General features: G+C 35.9%; 1 long non-coding RNA gene across 1 annotated transcript in view; it reads right to left on the bottom strand.

Annotated features, from left to right (window-relative positions):
* LOC143243055 (uncharacterized) overlaps positions 1-16,331 on the bottom strand; it is a 44,607-nt gene extending 28,276 nt beyond the window's left edge. The window contains exon 1 of the long non-coding RNA XR_013023816.1: positions 15,760-16,331. This is a non-coding gene — a long non-coding RNA (uncharacterized LOC143243055). The remainder of the gene's footprint in view (positions 1-15,759) is intronic.
* Positions 16,332-16,732: the final 401 nt, after the last annotated feature.

Genomic DNA, 16,732 nt, shown 5'->3' with positions numbered 1-16,732 from the left:
GTCACACCAAATATGCTTGTCTTTTCAGCCATGGGGGCGTTATAATGTAACAGTCAATCCCACTATTCGTTGGTAAAATAGTAGCTCAAGAGTTGGCGGTGGTTTGTGATGACTAGCTGCCTTCGCTCTGATCTTACACTGCTAAATTATTGAAGGCTAGCGCAGGATAGCTCTAGTGTAGGTTTTCGCGAAATTCAAAAACAAACAAACAATCTACAGTATTTATGTTTACCAGACGTGTTTTGTACTAAAACAATGAGGGCTAAGTTTACGTGCGATTAAGCAGTTCTGTGGTATAAAGATACCTAAGGTATTTCAAACAGCAAGGACCAAGCAGTGCGTGTTCAAATAACTTACTGTCCATTGACATTTAAGTCGCATGGTTCTCACATTTGCTTTCAATGTTTTCCATTGGTTACCATAGCAACTGACTCAGACAACGTTAACCCACCTAAGAGGCGACAAGGTCGAAACATTCACTACTAGAGAAATCGGTTAGAAACTCGTTTCTGATTGATCATGAGGTTGGTCCATGTATATACACAAACCAGCGGCGAATCAAATAGTACGTAAGTATGGGAGATCTTACCCTATGGTTAATAATCACTTTCCATTGTTAAACGTTAATAAAATCTACATCTGTCTAAACCACACAGCGGAGCAATTACTTCCAACAACTGTGTTGTATTTCTTTTTCATGTTGTTCTTTGTTTCTTGCCAAGTCACCAGGAAAGGTTTGTGTGCTGTTTGCAACTAAAGCGGAGGCTATGAATATGCAAATAGTTTCGAAATAAAGTCACGAGCCCTTTTAGTAAGTTAACCTTTTCCTTTCAAGTATACTCTGATGGATCTTATTAGTAAGTTAACCTTTCCCTTTCAAGTATACTCTGACGGACCTTATTAGTAAGTTGACCTTTCCCTTTCAAGTATACTCTTACGGACCTTATTAGTAAGTTGACCTTTCCCTTTCAAGTATACTCTTACGGACCTTATTAGTAAGTTAACCTTTCCCTTTCAAGTATACTCTGATGGATCTTATTAGTAAGTTAACCTTTCCCTTTCAAGTATACTCTGATGGACCTTATTAGTAAGTTAACCTTTCTCTTTCAAGTATACTCTGACGGACCTTATTAGTAAGTTGACCTTTCCCTTTCAAGTATACTCTTACGGACCTTATTAGTAAGTTAACCTTTCCCTTTCAAGTATACTCTGATGGATCTTATTAGTAAGTTAACCTTTCCCTTTCAAGTATACTCTGATGGACCTTATTAGTAAGTTAACCTTTCCCTTTCAAGTATACTCTGACGGACCTTATTAGTAAGTTAACCTTTCCCTTTCAAGTATACTCTGATGGACCTTATTAGTAAGTTAACTTTTCCCTTTCAAGTATACTCTAACGGACCTTATTAGTAAGTTAACCTTTCCCTTTCAAGTATACTCTGGCGGACCTTATTAGTAAGTTGACCTTTCCCTTTCAAGTATACTCTTACGGATCTTATTAGTAAGTTAACCTTTCCCTTTCAAGTATACTCTGACGGACCTTATTAGTAAGTTGACTTTTCCCTTTCAAGTATACTCTTACGGATCTTATTAGTAAGCTAACCTTTCCTTTTCAAGTATACTCTGATGGACCTTATTAGTAAGCTAACCTTTCCCTTTCAAGTATACTCTAACGGACCTCATTAATAAGTTAACCTTTCCATTTCAAGTATACTCTAACGGACCTTATTAGTAAGTTAACCTTTCCCTTTCGAGTATACTCTCACGGACTTTATTAGTAAGTTGGTGATTGTAAGGGCAAACAAAGAAGCAGGAATTCGATATAGCAACAGGAGGGGAGTGTTTAATGGCTATTGAACTAAAGTTTTTAAACCACAGATACGCAGGTTTTATGGAAATAAAATTAGTCGTTTTCCACCAGGATACAGTTGTTAATGGACCGTAGAGTAATTAGAAGCTCAAATAAATATATTTAAGTCAATCAGTATTTTTTATGATTTACGCTTCTACAAATTGTATGCTGTGCATAAAATATTTAGATCACTGTGGTACAAAAAACAAACAATAACAAAAACACAGTTTCCATAACGACAAGCAGAAAGAAATATATATTAAATTGGTATCAAAATTATGATAACACTGACGCTAGTATCTTTGAATCTCTGTCGGTGTTTGGGTAAGAAAAGTTTATACCCTGGAGGGTCAGGTTCTCTATGACCTCTTCCTCCATGACGCTAGTAACTTCATTTAAAAGTTTGCTTTGAATTTCGCGCAAAGCTACACGAGGGCTATCTGCGCTAGCCGTCCCTAATTTAGCACTTTAATACTAGAGGGAATGCAGCTAGTCATCACTACCCACCGCCAACACTTGGGCTACTCTTTTACCAACGAATAGTGGGATTGACCGTCCTATTACAACGTCCTCACGGCTGAAAAGACAAGCATCTTTGGTGTGACGGGGATTCGAGCCCGCAACCCTCAGATTAAGAGTCGAGTACCTTAACCACCCGGTCATGCCGGGCCATCATTTGAAAGTAAATTGTTTATAAACTTTAGGGAAAAAGTATATTGTTTTGTTTTGTTGTTGACAAAGATTAAAACCGTTCTGTGGATGAAAATCAGTTTGTTTTTGTTCTAAAACAGCCTGAAGGATGATTTAGCTGGTGTTTGAAACTCATTCTCGTTGGAATGTTTGAATGAGGAAATTACTTTTGCTTGTTGTTAGAAGATATCCATTGAACTCATGCAGATTTAGAGAAGTTTCGAGCTGTTTATGCTGTGGTAGATGTTGTACTAATTGCTCTCAAAACAATACTACACAAGAGCTGCGTAAGATTGTTTTGAAAAATGTGTGCACAAGAAATAGGGGAATGTAGAGAATATAGTTTGTTTTTGAATTTCGTGCAAAGCTACACGAAGACTATTTCTATAGCCGTTCCTAATTTAGACTTGAGGGAAGGCAGCTAGTCATCACCACCAACCGCAAACCAACGAATAGTAGGATTGATAGTTACTTTATAATGCCTCCATGACTGAAAGGCCGAGCTCGTTTGTTGTGATGGGGAATCGAGTTCTCGAACCTCGGATTACGTGATGAGCGCTCTAGCCAACTGGTCATGCCGGACCTGATGGAGAATACATGAGCGTTATTAAACTTGAAAAAGAGCAGGGGACATGTCCCCCGTGAATCTTAACTCTATGAAACAGCACTTTGTTTGTAAAATGCAATATAAGCTCTTCAAGGTTGTGGAAATTTTCTTATTTAGAAGAAAAATAAACAAGGTAATCGAAAAATAACTACATTTTGTGAAATATATTAATAAGGTTGTTTCATTGACATTAAAAAACTCGATAAAGCGCAAAACATTAAAAATTATTTTGGTAAATTTTAAAATATATGTGTACGTATTTGAAAACATACACAATATATGCAGCTTTAAAGAAAAGTATTACATACATTTAAATACTGAATGCTAGTCACTGTAAGAAGCATCTACCAACACGTGTGGTCATTCATATCGATAGTATTGAACAATGGGTAAGTTTTTGCACAGGGTGTTGTTGTCATTAAAATGTCGTACTGGATGATTTCTGTATAGGATGCTGCTGTTTAAACTGGTTGTACTCAGTATAGGATACATTTTAATACAGTTAAATTGTATCCTGTTTCATACTTTTCAGGTCCTAAAACTAAATTTTGAACTTCAGTTAAATTATTCTTGATTTAATTTTAGAATTCGTGGTTTCATGCATCTGTGAACTAATGATCGTTTATTACACGCAATCACTTCTTGTAGGTTCTCAGCAACTGGTTTTGTTCATCATGAGTTCTGGACAGAACTGATTCTGCCATTGGTAGTTTCGACTTAAATTAATTTCTTACAGTTATCAGCATATGTGTCTGAATATTTCTCTTATGTGACTGTGAAATAGAATAAAAATAGTAAATACTGCCTATTTAAGTTATGCGTTAATTTGTTTTACCTCAAAAGTTTCGATAAATGAGAATATATTTTTTACAAATGGAGAAAATTATCTTACTTAGTTACTTCAGTTAAACTTTCGTGATTTAGTTATAAATCACTACACAGTTGAACAGGTTGCAGCACGTGGTTTCCGCTTCACGAGAATCAAACATTGGAACGCGAGTAGCATCTGCTAGAAACAAGACCTTATACAAGTCTACACTTACTTAACAAGTCAATAGAAGGGAACCGGAGAAAACGGACTCTTTGTTTTAGTTTTAAATGAATCAACTTGACAAATGGACGTGTCTCACGCAACAGACAGTGGCCCTTACTTAAGATCAGAACATTTAGGACAGTCTCAGTTGTAAAGTGAACACCTAAATCTATCTGAACGTTTGTCCGCCTATCTCTTGAAAGTATCAAGGAAAAAAGCAAGCTTTTGATAAGAGATTAGAAACATTTGCATTCTCGAAAAGTGTTCTAACTGAGAAGATTCTTGTCAGGCACCAGGTGGCTCTGTTGCGTCTCTAAACCACTTATAATCTCAGTCGCTGATGGTGACGTTTGACGAAGAGAGGTTTGTTTGTTTTGAATTTCGCACAAAGCTACACAAGGGCTATCTGCATTAGCCGTTTCTAATTTAGCAGTGTAAGACTAGAGGGAAGACAACTAGTCATCATCACCCACCGTCAACACTTGAGCTACTCTTTTACTAACGAATAGTAGGACTGACCATAACATTATAACGCCCCAACGGCTGAAAGGGCGAGCATGTTTGGTGTGCCCACGACCCTATAAAGAGAGGTAGGGTTAAAAAAGATATATCCGTATGAGGATGGCTTCCGATGGCTTAAAAGTTTTGTCTGTTATTCTTGTCACATAAACTCAGATCTCGTTAACATCTAATTTTAATTGTTCTGCAATAATTTAGTTTTGAAACAAAGACTTTTTAGTTGAAGAAGGCGGAGGCAGTTGATTAGTTCTTCAAGATGTTTAGTTTCTGATTATTTGTAAATGTTATAGGTCAAGCATCTTCGGCTTGTTCTGATTGGATCTGACATTTTAATACAATCTCTTTGATGGTAACCTAACCCACATGACGTTAAAGCCTGACCATGTTGACAGGCTAGACAAAGGACAGTGAAAACAGAAGTTTTTGAGAAAAAGTGAAGTGTTTAGAAATAATTATTTTTCCACAAGTGCTCGCAATTAAGTCCGGAAGTGAACTCAACCAGTTACCCAATTTTTATTTATATGTTTCAACAAGCACTCAATTGAAAGTTTTCTCTGAAACCATTCATTTTTAATTTTTTTGTCACAAGATAATAAACCTGAATGAACAAAACTTAATATGCTTGTACAGATATTTCTTTAAGTGATATAAACACGAGTACAATAAATGCAAGATTGTCTTTTATAAGTAAGCGGATGCAGAGTCCAGACCCCTTTTAAAGGGTAAAAAAAAAAGAAGACAAGTACTGGAATATTATTCAAAAATTTGGTTTGTTTTGAATTTCACGCAAAGCTACACGAAGGCTATCTGCGCTAGCCGTCCCTAATTTAGTAGGGTTAGACTAGAGAGAAGGCAACTGGTCATCACCGCCAACTCTTGGGCTACTCTTTTACCAACGAACTGTGGGATTGATTGTCACATTATAACACCCTCACGCCTGAAAGGAGCGAGCATGTTTGGTGCGAAGGGGATTCTAACCCGCGATCATCAGATTACGAAATTAGTTAAGTAGCTGTCCAGCACGGGTATCTGAACCCAATATTTCGTTTTATAAGTCTAAACGTAATCCGTTGTCTGATTTGTAAGATGAAAAGTCTCTGAAAGATCGACATAATAATGAACTAGGAGAAAAACAAAAGAGAGCAATTGAAAAAAACAAAAAGTAACAGCATTATAACTGATGCTAGAAGTTGTGGCGTGGACCAATTATTATTTTCTGTCGGATAATTTAATAAAAATTCAACTATATTTCAACTCCCAGGTGTTCGAAACGCTTACATATAAGACTATATGATTAATGTTTTCAAGATGCTATATATTTGGGAGTTTTGTTTTATCACCACAGTATTACGACACATATTTGCCATCTTTGATGGAAACAAGTAATGATGTAATCCCTTAGTGTGTTTCTCTAGCCAAGTTCCTCGAAAAGGGTGAATGGATTTAGACTAAAGTTGGCATACACTTAGACTGTGGCCCAATTTAGAAGTGCTTAGTTTTGAGGGTCAATGTCAAAGATCAAGGTTACGAAAAAAATGTTTATCTGCTGATTTATCACACTAGAAATACTCTATAACTCACTCACAAATTAACTGATTTTAATGAAACTTGGTGGAGATATGTAGAATCTCTTTGTTCATTGTTTTGCTGAAAATTATCCGTGTCCGTTGCTTGTGACGGACATACGGACACATTTTCTTAATTTTTGAGAGCCGAATATGAGCAACGGTGCGTGGCGGAGGTGGGCTTTCCATGGAGTGACCCTACAGTCTGAGAGGTATTCGATGTTGGAACTACTTCCAATATCACCTTAACGTTGCGCAACACTCCTGCTGAAAGAAAATTGAAGCACGCAGAAGGATTTTTTTTTAAAATATAAAATCCGAAATAACTAAAAATTATAGAATACATAAGGTCTGTTTACTCTACCTACAACGTTTGTTTTTATATTGAACTCCTAATTGCGATCATAAATAACTGAATCAGTAGAGAACAGTTTAAAATTTGTAACAGACAAATCTCATAATAGTAAATATTCGAACATTTCATGAAAAGTTCTGACATAAGAGAACAAACCAAAGTTTAAATTGCTGACTTTGACAAGATACAAACTATATAAAGAACATACTGTAAAGTTATTTGTGATCGCCAGATGTCTACTAGTTTACATAAATAAATTATCCACAGACAAAGTGAAGCTCAGATTGCTGACTTTGACAAGATACAAACTATATAAAGAACATACTGTAAAGTTATTTGTTATCACCAGACGTCTATTAGATAAATAAACTATCCACAGAACAAACTGAAGCTCAGATTGCTGACTTTAATGCAGTTAGGGTTACATGTTATTAGTGCTGGCCAAAACAAAGGTTTTCACCTGCAGCAGCACGTTTGTTAATCCATGGACCAGGTAGCGTGGCACTGTCCCTAAATTTACGAATCACCAGCTATAAAAAAAAAACTGATCATCAGAGAGCAGACAGCGTAGTAGGTATTTCGGTTTAAAATGATCTGACCCCAAGCCGAGCTCAGGCAATATATAACCGGGGACGCTCAGAAATTTTGTTTTTCTTCGCCCCACTCGCCATTTTAACGTCTTGGTGGGCTTAATTGTTTGTTTGTTTGTTTTTGGAATTTCGCACAAAGCTACTCGAGGGCTATCTGTGCTAGCCGTCCCTAATTTTGCAGTGTAAGACTAGAGGGAAGGCAGCTAGTCATCACCACCCACCGCCAACTCTTGGGCTACTCTTTTACCAACGAATAGTGGGATTGACCGTCACATTATACATCCCCACGGCTGGGAGGGCGAGCATGTTTAGCGCGACGCGGGCGCGAACCCGCGACCCTCGGATTACGAGTCGCACGCCTTACGCGCTTGGCCATGCCAGGCCTAGGTGGGCTTAATAATAAAACTTATGATGATAGAAAAGAAAAACATAAAATATAATTTGGACGCCGGGGATAAAATAAAGGTTTACTGGGGCGAAAGAATGAAGGCGTAAAAATCCAATGACAAGTTTTCACCATAGGGGAACAAAATCAACTACCGTGATTCAGGGTGGCAGGAGACCTGTAGATCCTACGCAAAGTTTTTTATATGAAGGGGAGGGACTGGATAACCCTGAGAAAACCCACTGTCTCTACCTGGTTTCCATATTACCAGATAGTGTCCAAACGGACACAGATATATATATATATGTTACTTATTAATCAATTAATTTTTCTTTATTCAATAATAATAATAATTATTATTATCTATCACTTCTTTACACTCAGGTACCAGTGTAAATTAGAGGGGGCTGCAATTTTAACATGGATGAAAAATGGAGAATCGTTGATCAACACAAGTCTAGCACCAAGAACCTGTCCTACCACACAAACACAGCTGCTCAGCGTCAGCTCTAAAAGTTTATAACGCGCTAAAATCCGGGTTTCGTTACACATGGTGGGCACAACACAGATGGCTCTTGGGATAACTTTAATCTTAACAGCAAACAAACAAAATAAACGTTATGGTGTTAGTTGCACAAACTAATCAAAGCAATTGAAATTAACTATTGTATTGTCAAATTAATTCGAAATTATGCTCAAGAAAAACATCTGTAATAGATTAAAAGAGCGTATTAATACGTTTAACAAGAACCACTGAGAAGACAAGTTGCAAAGGCGTAACTAGTAACTAATACGTCAGATGTGTTTTATATTTTTCATTTAATTTGATGTAACCTATATTTAAAACAGTAAACTTAGTTTTCTTAACAGTACTCGGGCCTCACACTGTTCTTTTTTATGTTTTTCATGACGTTAATATCTTAAAAGTTAATGTGTGTGATTTCTTATAGCAAACCTACAACAGGTTATAGGCCTGGTATGGTCAGGTGGTTAAGGGACTCGACTCGTAATCTGAGGGTCGCGGGTTCGAATCCCCGTCACACCAAACATACCCGCCATTTGAGCCATGAGGGCGTTATAATGTAACGGTCAATCCCAATATTCATTGGCAAAAGAGTAGCCCAAGAGTTGGCGGTTGGTGATGATGACTAACTGCCTTCCCTCTCATCTTACACTGCTAAATTAGGGACGGCTAGCGCAGATAGCCCTCGTGTAGCTATGCGCGAAATTCAGAACAAACCACACCAAAACATCAGGCTATCTGCCGAGTCCACCGCTTAAGAGGTAATGAATAGGTCTACTGTTTATTATCTGCTAATACTACAGCAACAGAGAAAATAAACACAGTCTCAGTTAGTGTTAATAATACTCTATAAATTGCACAAACTAAGTAAACTGATCCAAGTCCAGTGTTGTATTTTCAAAAAAAAAAAAAAGAGAATATACGAAAGAAATTAAGTAAATTATTAATTGAGTCTTAAATGAAACAAAATCAAAATTACGAGAGTTTAATACAAAATTATTGCAGGTTCGAATTTTTGTACAGACACATATAATTGAAAATCAAATTATGTATATACATATATGTTCTTCAGGGACGTCTGCAAGGGCAATGAACCCCTGCAGTTGGTCGTTGCTAAGTTGTTTATTCCAAAAACTGCAGTCAGGGGAAATCGTATAAATTATCTCAGTGCCGTTTGAGCCTCTTTTGGCAACTAGTCAGTCTCGATTTTACGTTAAACTAGATTATGAGTAATATTTACCTCACAGGTATGGGCGTTCGCGAGAAGTATTCCAGGGAGGTGCAAAGTTTTTTTTTTTTGTGTGTATGTATGGGGAGAAGGAAACAAATAATGTGAAATTGAAAACTGGATAAAAAATCACACTAAACAGTAAAGAAATAATTATGTCTCTCATTTTCCACGGGGACGGCCACGTAATTACAAGTATTTTTTAATTCTATGTGGTACGTTATTAACGTCGTTCAATATATATATATATATATATTCTATTGCTATAAATTAGTTTTTATTTATATTTTAGTTATTCTGTATTCTACAACTTGCTAAACCTGTGTTCGTATCTTATTATAAAATTTTGTTTCTTGGATTTCCCGCAAAGATGCACGAGGACTGTCTGCGCTAGCCCTCGATGATTTATAAGCTAGATTAGAAGTTTCCAGTCTACGAGCAGTTTGGTATGATTATTAATTTTTACATCGTTAATTGCAGAGGGAGTCTGTGTGTCTACAGGAACAGAATAACTTTTAGTTGTTTTGTGAGTTTCCTGAAAACCACGTGACCAAACTCAGCAGTTCTCCGAAATTTGCAGTTCGGGTTATTTTGGGGTAAACCTGCTCTTTGTAGAAGTAAAATTTGTTGTTTTAAATTTCAAAACTGCATGAAAAATATCATTTAATGTCGAAAAGTTATAACTGCCAAGTATCACGATTTTATATCACAAGTGATTTAATCTGACATAAAAGGTAAAAAAACAACAACTAACAAAAACATGAAAAATCAAAGATTAGAAGCCAATCCATGTTTCTCTTTCCAGGATTAATTAGTAATTTTAACTTGAAAAATATGTAATAGAATAAACCATACAGGCACAAAAACGTATTTTATTTTCGGTTCCCTTTTCGTCAGAGGTATTCACAATAAATTATAAATGATAGGGAGACATCTAGCGGCCACGCTAGAAGCTCATCAGTCACGTATCTTTCCCTCAGCTAATGTTCCTTCATGCACACACCTAAATACTTATTGCACAGAAGGAATTTCGTTATTGTTTCCGAAGAGGAAAATATTACCTATTAAAGCAAACTTCGTGAACTCTCCTATCTTTCCCTGCCATCAGCCAACCTTAATCAACCAGGTAAGCTTAAGATAGACAGGGTAGCAAGAAACAGCAACTCACTGAATTCGTTCGTACCTCACTCCCTTCTCTTTATAATCACCCATCGTTTTTCCACACCAAAAAACACCTCGATTTCAATGATGAATGGTTTTAAGAAAGACTATAAGTAATACTTAAGTGCTCCTTCACCTAGCAAGCCCATGAATATTGATACGTTGTTGGTGAGCCCAGCAGGCGTTAATGTTTTACCTCGGCAGGAGGCTCTGTTCTTTCAATATTCATATAAAAGAAAGAGTCAGGGAAAGTTTTGTTTATAGTGTGAGATAATTTTAAACAGCGTTTTTGTTGTTAATTTTTCTATAATTCCAAAAATATAAATGTATCGTCGTCTACTGAAACGTGGCTGTCAAGTTTTCTGTTTTTTCAAACATTTCCAATACAACACAGCTGTTACCTGAGGTTGTGGTTTATATTACAACATACATAGAACTGATTTGTTTATAAGTGGTAGAGAAATGGTCTTGTCATGATTTAATAGCTCTGTTAATCCTAACGTTATGTAATGTTTTATTCACCTGTTGTATCTAATAGCGAAACACATGCACATCGAAACATACATTAAGCCACTATACAATATACATATAAATCTACAAATAACAGATGAGAATTTAAAAATTCAGGTACTAATCAAGAAAGGTGATAACAGATCATGTTTTCAAAAATCTCAGTAAATACAAAGATGCTAGTTTCTATATATATTAGCTGGAGTGAACTTTCGTTGTACGGTAAAATAACTCGTTTGTAACAAAGATAGGAAATTATGTTTTTATTTTTTGTTTTACTTAATAAACATCAAAAGAGCAATAAAAATACATAAATATACCAACATCGGAAAGACAAAAATAAAGTCATCAAGAATTCTGTCAATATGGAATTAAAGTAGGGGCTCCAACCCCTCATTACATCTCACATCATTGTGTCAAGTTGTTTTAATATATATAATGTTTTTGTTTTTTTTTTGTAACTAAATGTGAAATTATATGGGCAGTCCACTTTATTGGACATGCTGTACTCGATCAACAGAATTATGTTAACATTTAGCCAAAATATTACGAAATATAGATAGTTCTTAGAAGTTTTGTTATGGTAGTTTATGGTACATGTTATAATATACTTATGTAGTGTTTAATGCATGACATAGTTTCAGCTGTATTCTTATGGCATACACAGAATACTTCTTAAATATAAGAAGACCTTCTGTTAAAGTTCTACTTTTACGTATGGTAACTGCATGAGATATCTCAAAATAATTACGACTTAAAATGAGCCAATTGTAACTCCACGTGACCAATTACGTTAATACGCAACTTATAAAGCATAAATATATGACGCTAAAACTGTATCACAACTCTTTGAAAACTACGCATTAACACTAATTCATTACATAGTGCTTCCTAGACCTGAACACTAACATTTAAATAGCGCTTACTAGGCCTGAAAACTAACATTTCATTGGTGCTTACTAAGCTTAAACACTGACATTTAAATAGTGCTTACTAGGCCTGAATACTAACATTTAAATAGTGCCTACTGGGCCTAAACATTAATTCATTAAATGGTGTTGTTTGCTAGACTTGAAACCTAATGAATTTAATAGTCTCTTTAACAGGCTAACTTTCTTATAGGCAGTCTCAACTTCAATGTTTTAACTCAAATCTTAAGTTATATATATTGTCTTTTAAGATGAAAGTCAAATAGAGACACCATTTAAAACTGTTTATTTCACAAAACAAAGCCCACAAAGAAAGTTTAAACACATCCGTTTACATAACATGGAATTTTAATTGTTATAAGCAACAATGTGCTTAAGACATTTGAAGTCTTAGAAAATATTATATTATTGTTTTGTAGGAATTCTAAATGTTTTTTGCTTGTTTGTTTGGAATGATATTCAAGTTTATATATATATATTTAAATTAGTAACTAGTACTGTTTCTATTATTGTAAATTTGAAAAATATACCTTTTTCATTTGAAATAAAAATGAATTGCTTTTAAATGTAACATTTTAAAACAGATTAACGACGAAAACTGAGAGTTGTTTTTTTTAAAGAAGTAAGACGAATCATATATTGTTGAATTACTTTTTATGTTGAATTGTGAACAGATCTGCTTTCTCTGACGCATACCTAACATGGCAGTTGTATTTACATGTTGATAGTATAAAATACGTACAGATATAGTCTTATTAATATTAACATTAGTAGACCCCAATGGCACAGCGGTATGTTTGTGGACTCACCACGTTAAAAACCAGTTTCGATACCCGTGGTGCGCGCAGAGAACAGATAGATTATTGCGTAGCTTTGTGCTTAATTCTAAACAAATTAACATTAATAAATGAAAACAGATATCTCCGCATCAGAACACACACCAGGGTATTTCCAATTGGTTACAAACGTGTCATATTGATTATGCAAGTTACATAACTCGATATAAAACATTGTGTTTTCCAGACGAGTTAACCAATGTTTAGTTCTATTTAGTATAGTGCTCTGGGGGTCATTCAGATTTCTTTTTTTTTTATATATTTTACCTGTTACTCGGGTGTACGAAAATGTGCCCAAATTATGATTAAATCCTTTTATAATCGTTATATGTTTTTATTTTATGACATTATATGCTTCTATTCATGTCAGTATCATAAATTAATCTACGTTACTTACCGGAGTTAGTTTTTAGTTCTGACCTATTTATGTTGTTTTTAGTCATGCCAATGTACTAGATAAAGCTACATTATTAACTGAGGCTAGTTTTTAGTTCTGATCTACGTAGGTAACTACTAGTCATGCCAGTATATTAATTAAACTATTAGGGCTAGTTTTTAGTTCTGATCTATGTAGATAGCTTCTGGTCATGCCAATATATTAAATTAAACTATTAGGGCTGTTTTTAGTTCTAATCTATGTAGGTAGCTTCTAGTCATGCTAGTATATTAAATTAAGTTATTAGGGCTAGTTTTTAGTTCTGACCTTTGTAAGTAGTTTTGTGTGTTTTTGAATTTCGCGCAAAGCTACACGAGGGCTAATTGCACTAGCCGTCCCTAATTAGTAGTGTAAGACTAGAGGAAGGCAGCTAGTCATCACCACCCACCGACAACTCTTGGGCAACTCTTTTACCAACAAATAGTGGGATTGACCAAATATTATAACGTCCCCACGGCTCAAAGGGCGGACATATTTAGAGGGATGGGTATTCGAACCCGCGACCCTCAGATTACGAGTGGAATGCCTTAACCACTTGAGCATGCCGAGCCATATAATTAGCTTCTAGTCACGCCATTATATTAAATTAACGGCCCGGCATAGCCAGGTGGGTTAAGGCGTTCTTAATATTGTAGATCTGGGGACTTTTCTGTCATTTGATACATGGTTGTTTATCTCATGCTTGAGATTAATGACGGTCTTCCTTCTGTCCTGAAGGCTACATAAACAAATATACTTAACATCAGTATCATTGAGTTCAGGTGTTCTACCTCTTACTTTCTTATTTTCAAATTTACTTGTCTCACGATCTAGGATGTACTGGACAGTGTTTGGAGAGCATTTCAAATCTGCAGTAATTTGTTGGAGAGTCCAACCAGCTAACTCTCTACTCTACTGACAATTCTCTACGTTTTTAGAACCATGACATGACAACAGAACTTACTATATAGTGTTAAACACTGTTTTTATCAAGGTTTATCTGTGAAGTGTTATTAAATTCATTTATTCTATCATATACCGGTACATATGCTAGCTCTTTGCTAGCTTCTTTCTATATAGTTAAGACAATGCAGGAGATAACATAACAATTATTTCAGACCCTAAATTTGATAAGTATGTTTATTTTAGCAGAACGTTAACAGGGACCAGTAAATCATTTACGTAGTGTTGAAATATGCATTCTGTTGTGGCATGGAATAATTAACACCATAAAATGGAAAGAATGACAAAATATTCTCTTGTCCCAACGCTGTGCCGTACACGGAAAGCTTACACAAAATGGGCTGTCAGTATGGGACAGTTTTCTCCAAAGTTGGTCTGCGTTCAAACACGAACCCATATTTCTGAATCACTTTGAAGCATATTTTATAATGAGGAACCAAGGGTGTTTTTTACTGTTTGGATTTAATAATCGTGTGAAGTGTGAATGGATTTGTTTCACATTAAGAGACTGCTCATTACACAAGAAAAAAAAATTCAGATCCTTGATCATTTGCGGACCTCAGAAGGATTTCCTGAGTTTTCGAATGTAAAATAACGTTATTTAATATAGACGCATTCAATCACGAAAAGGAACACTGGGACGGAAGCTGTCTGGTTATTATTGTTTAGCTCTATGTTGTATGAGCTGAGAGCTGTCATTCATTTATGCCACTGTATTGGACGAAATATGTTTATTTGTTCGATGCACAAAGCTACACAATGAGCTATTTGCACTGTGCTCAGCAAGAGTATCGAAACCTGGCTTTTAACGTTGTGAGCCGTTAGGCCCACTGATGAGACACTGAGTGGCAATGTAAATATACATATTGTTAAGCACAAAGCTGTATAATAAGTTATCTATCTGTCCCAGGGGACAGAGTTAAGCCTTCGGATTTACAACGCCAAAATCAGAGGTTCGATTCCCTTTGGTGGGCACAGCAGATAGCCTGTCAAAAAAGAAACTTTAAGATTGTTGCTTAGTGCAGAGCTACACCACGAGCTATCTGTACTGTAATTAATACAGAAATCTAACCACATATCTTAGCATCATAAGCCCTCAAGATTACCACTGATAAACCACGGGTGGGGTTGTCACAGGGAAACTCGGTATACTAATTCTGAAAAAGTAATACCAAACACCTCGCTCTGCTTTCGCCAATGACGTGAGCTATCATGACATATGTAACAATATAACTTTTCACTGTCTTAAGAAGTCATTAAAAATGTTATTTGAACCTCCAATGAGACATGCATCAAGTAAAATGGAAATCATATTTTTACAATAATCAAGAACTATTAAAAATCGTAAATGCATTTCAAAGCAGTGATTTTGCCGCAGGCGCATCGTTGTTTTAAACTTTGACAATTTGAAGTATTTTCGTTTAAATATATGTACTTCACCCATGTTCTGTGTAGGTTATTTTTTGTTACCTTTCGTAAGTTAGGATCACATTTCGGAATCACAGAAAATGTGTTAAAATCTGAAGCTGTTTCGACCTCGTAATAATTACACTTATTATTTCTTCTACTCACCAGAAGTAAGGAAACTGAACACTTACTCGGCTTGTTGTATCAGATTTTGGGAGGAAGATTCCATCATTTACGTATTGTACATACAGGCTAATCTGACGGTTTATTTATTGCTCGGTTTATAAACCACGAGCACCAGAAGGTCTCGGCGTTGTGTGTCAAACCGCCTTCTTGACTGAGAAGTTGCAAGTGATGCCGACAGATCCTGGCGGAGAAGAAGCCGAAAGTCGTTACCAATCGAATCTGACGGGCCGTATCTAACTTAACTCGGTAATATTTTACTCGCTACTGCAAAGAACTTCCATAGATACGGTGAACGGCATCGAAGTTCAGGGGGGTTCGTTCCGTAGCGGGGCGGGTAGGCAACCTAAGCGATAGCCGAGACACGATACCGGAAAACTGCGGTGATGGCGACACGATAAACTCATCGTAGTTGCTGATAAAGTCTGCGAGTTGCGGAGTGTCCTTCTCGAAAGACAAATTCGCCGCCCGAGGAATTAAGCGCTATGATTAGTATTCACAAGTCCGAGGCGGCGACTGTTTAACTGGGAGAGCGTCACTTTGTACTTCGTAACAGACGTTGATGTTTATTAACGATCGCTTATATCTGTTACAGTATTAGACCCTTGTTCTCCATTTCCTTTCCTGTTATCTGTATTTTTTAAGTAGAACAATGACAGATAATTGGGTGGACTTAAACCCATTTCACCAAGATAAATTTTACTGTTTTTCATTACTAACGTCATTTCTATTGGTTCTTAATTTGTGTGTGTACAGAGATTCTCAGAATAATACATTATAAGATCAAATTCAAAGTCACATGCATAAAATTATAAGTATATTTCAATTATTTAGGAAGTTAGATAATTCTGTTAATTCGATAATGTTGCACGTCTTAGACGTTATTATCCAATAGAATTACACTATTGTGCTTGCATATCACATGTTAATTCTCCAATAGCATTTCCGCATCCCTGTCGCGCCAAACATGCTCGCCCTTTC

This window comes from Tachypleus tridentatus, chromosome 2 (genome assembly GCF_004210375.1).
Source record: "Tachypleus tridentatus isolate NWPU-2018 chromosome 2, ASM421037v1, whole genome shotgun sequence".
Classification (NCBI taxonomy): Eukaryota; Metazoa; Arthropoda; class Merostomata; order Xiphosura; family Limulidae; genus Tachypleus; species Tachypleus tridentatus.
Note: the sequence above shows the minus strand (reverse complement) of the source record. Positions and strands in the feature narration are given on the sequence as shown.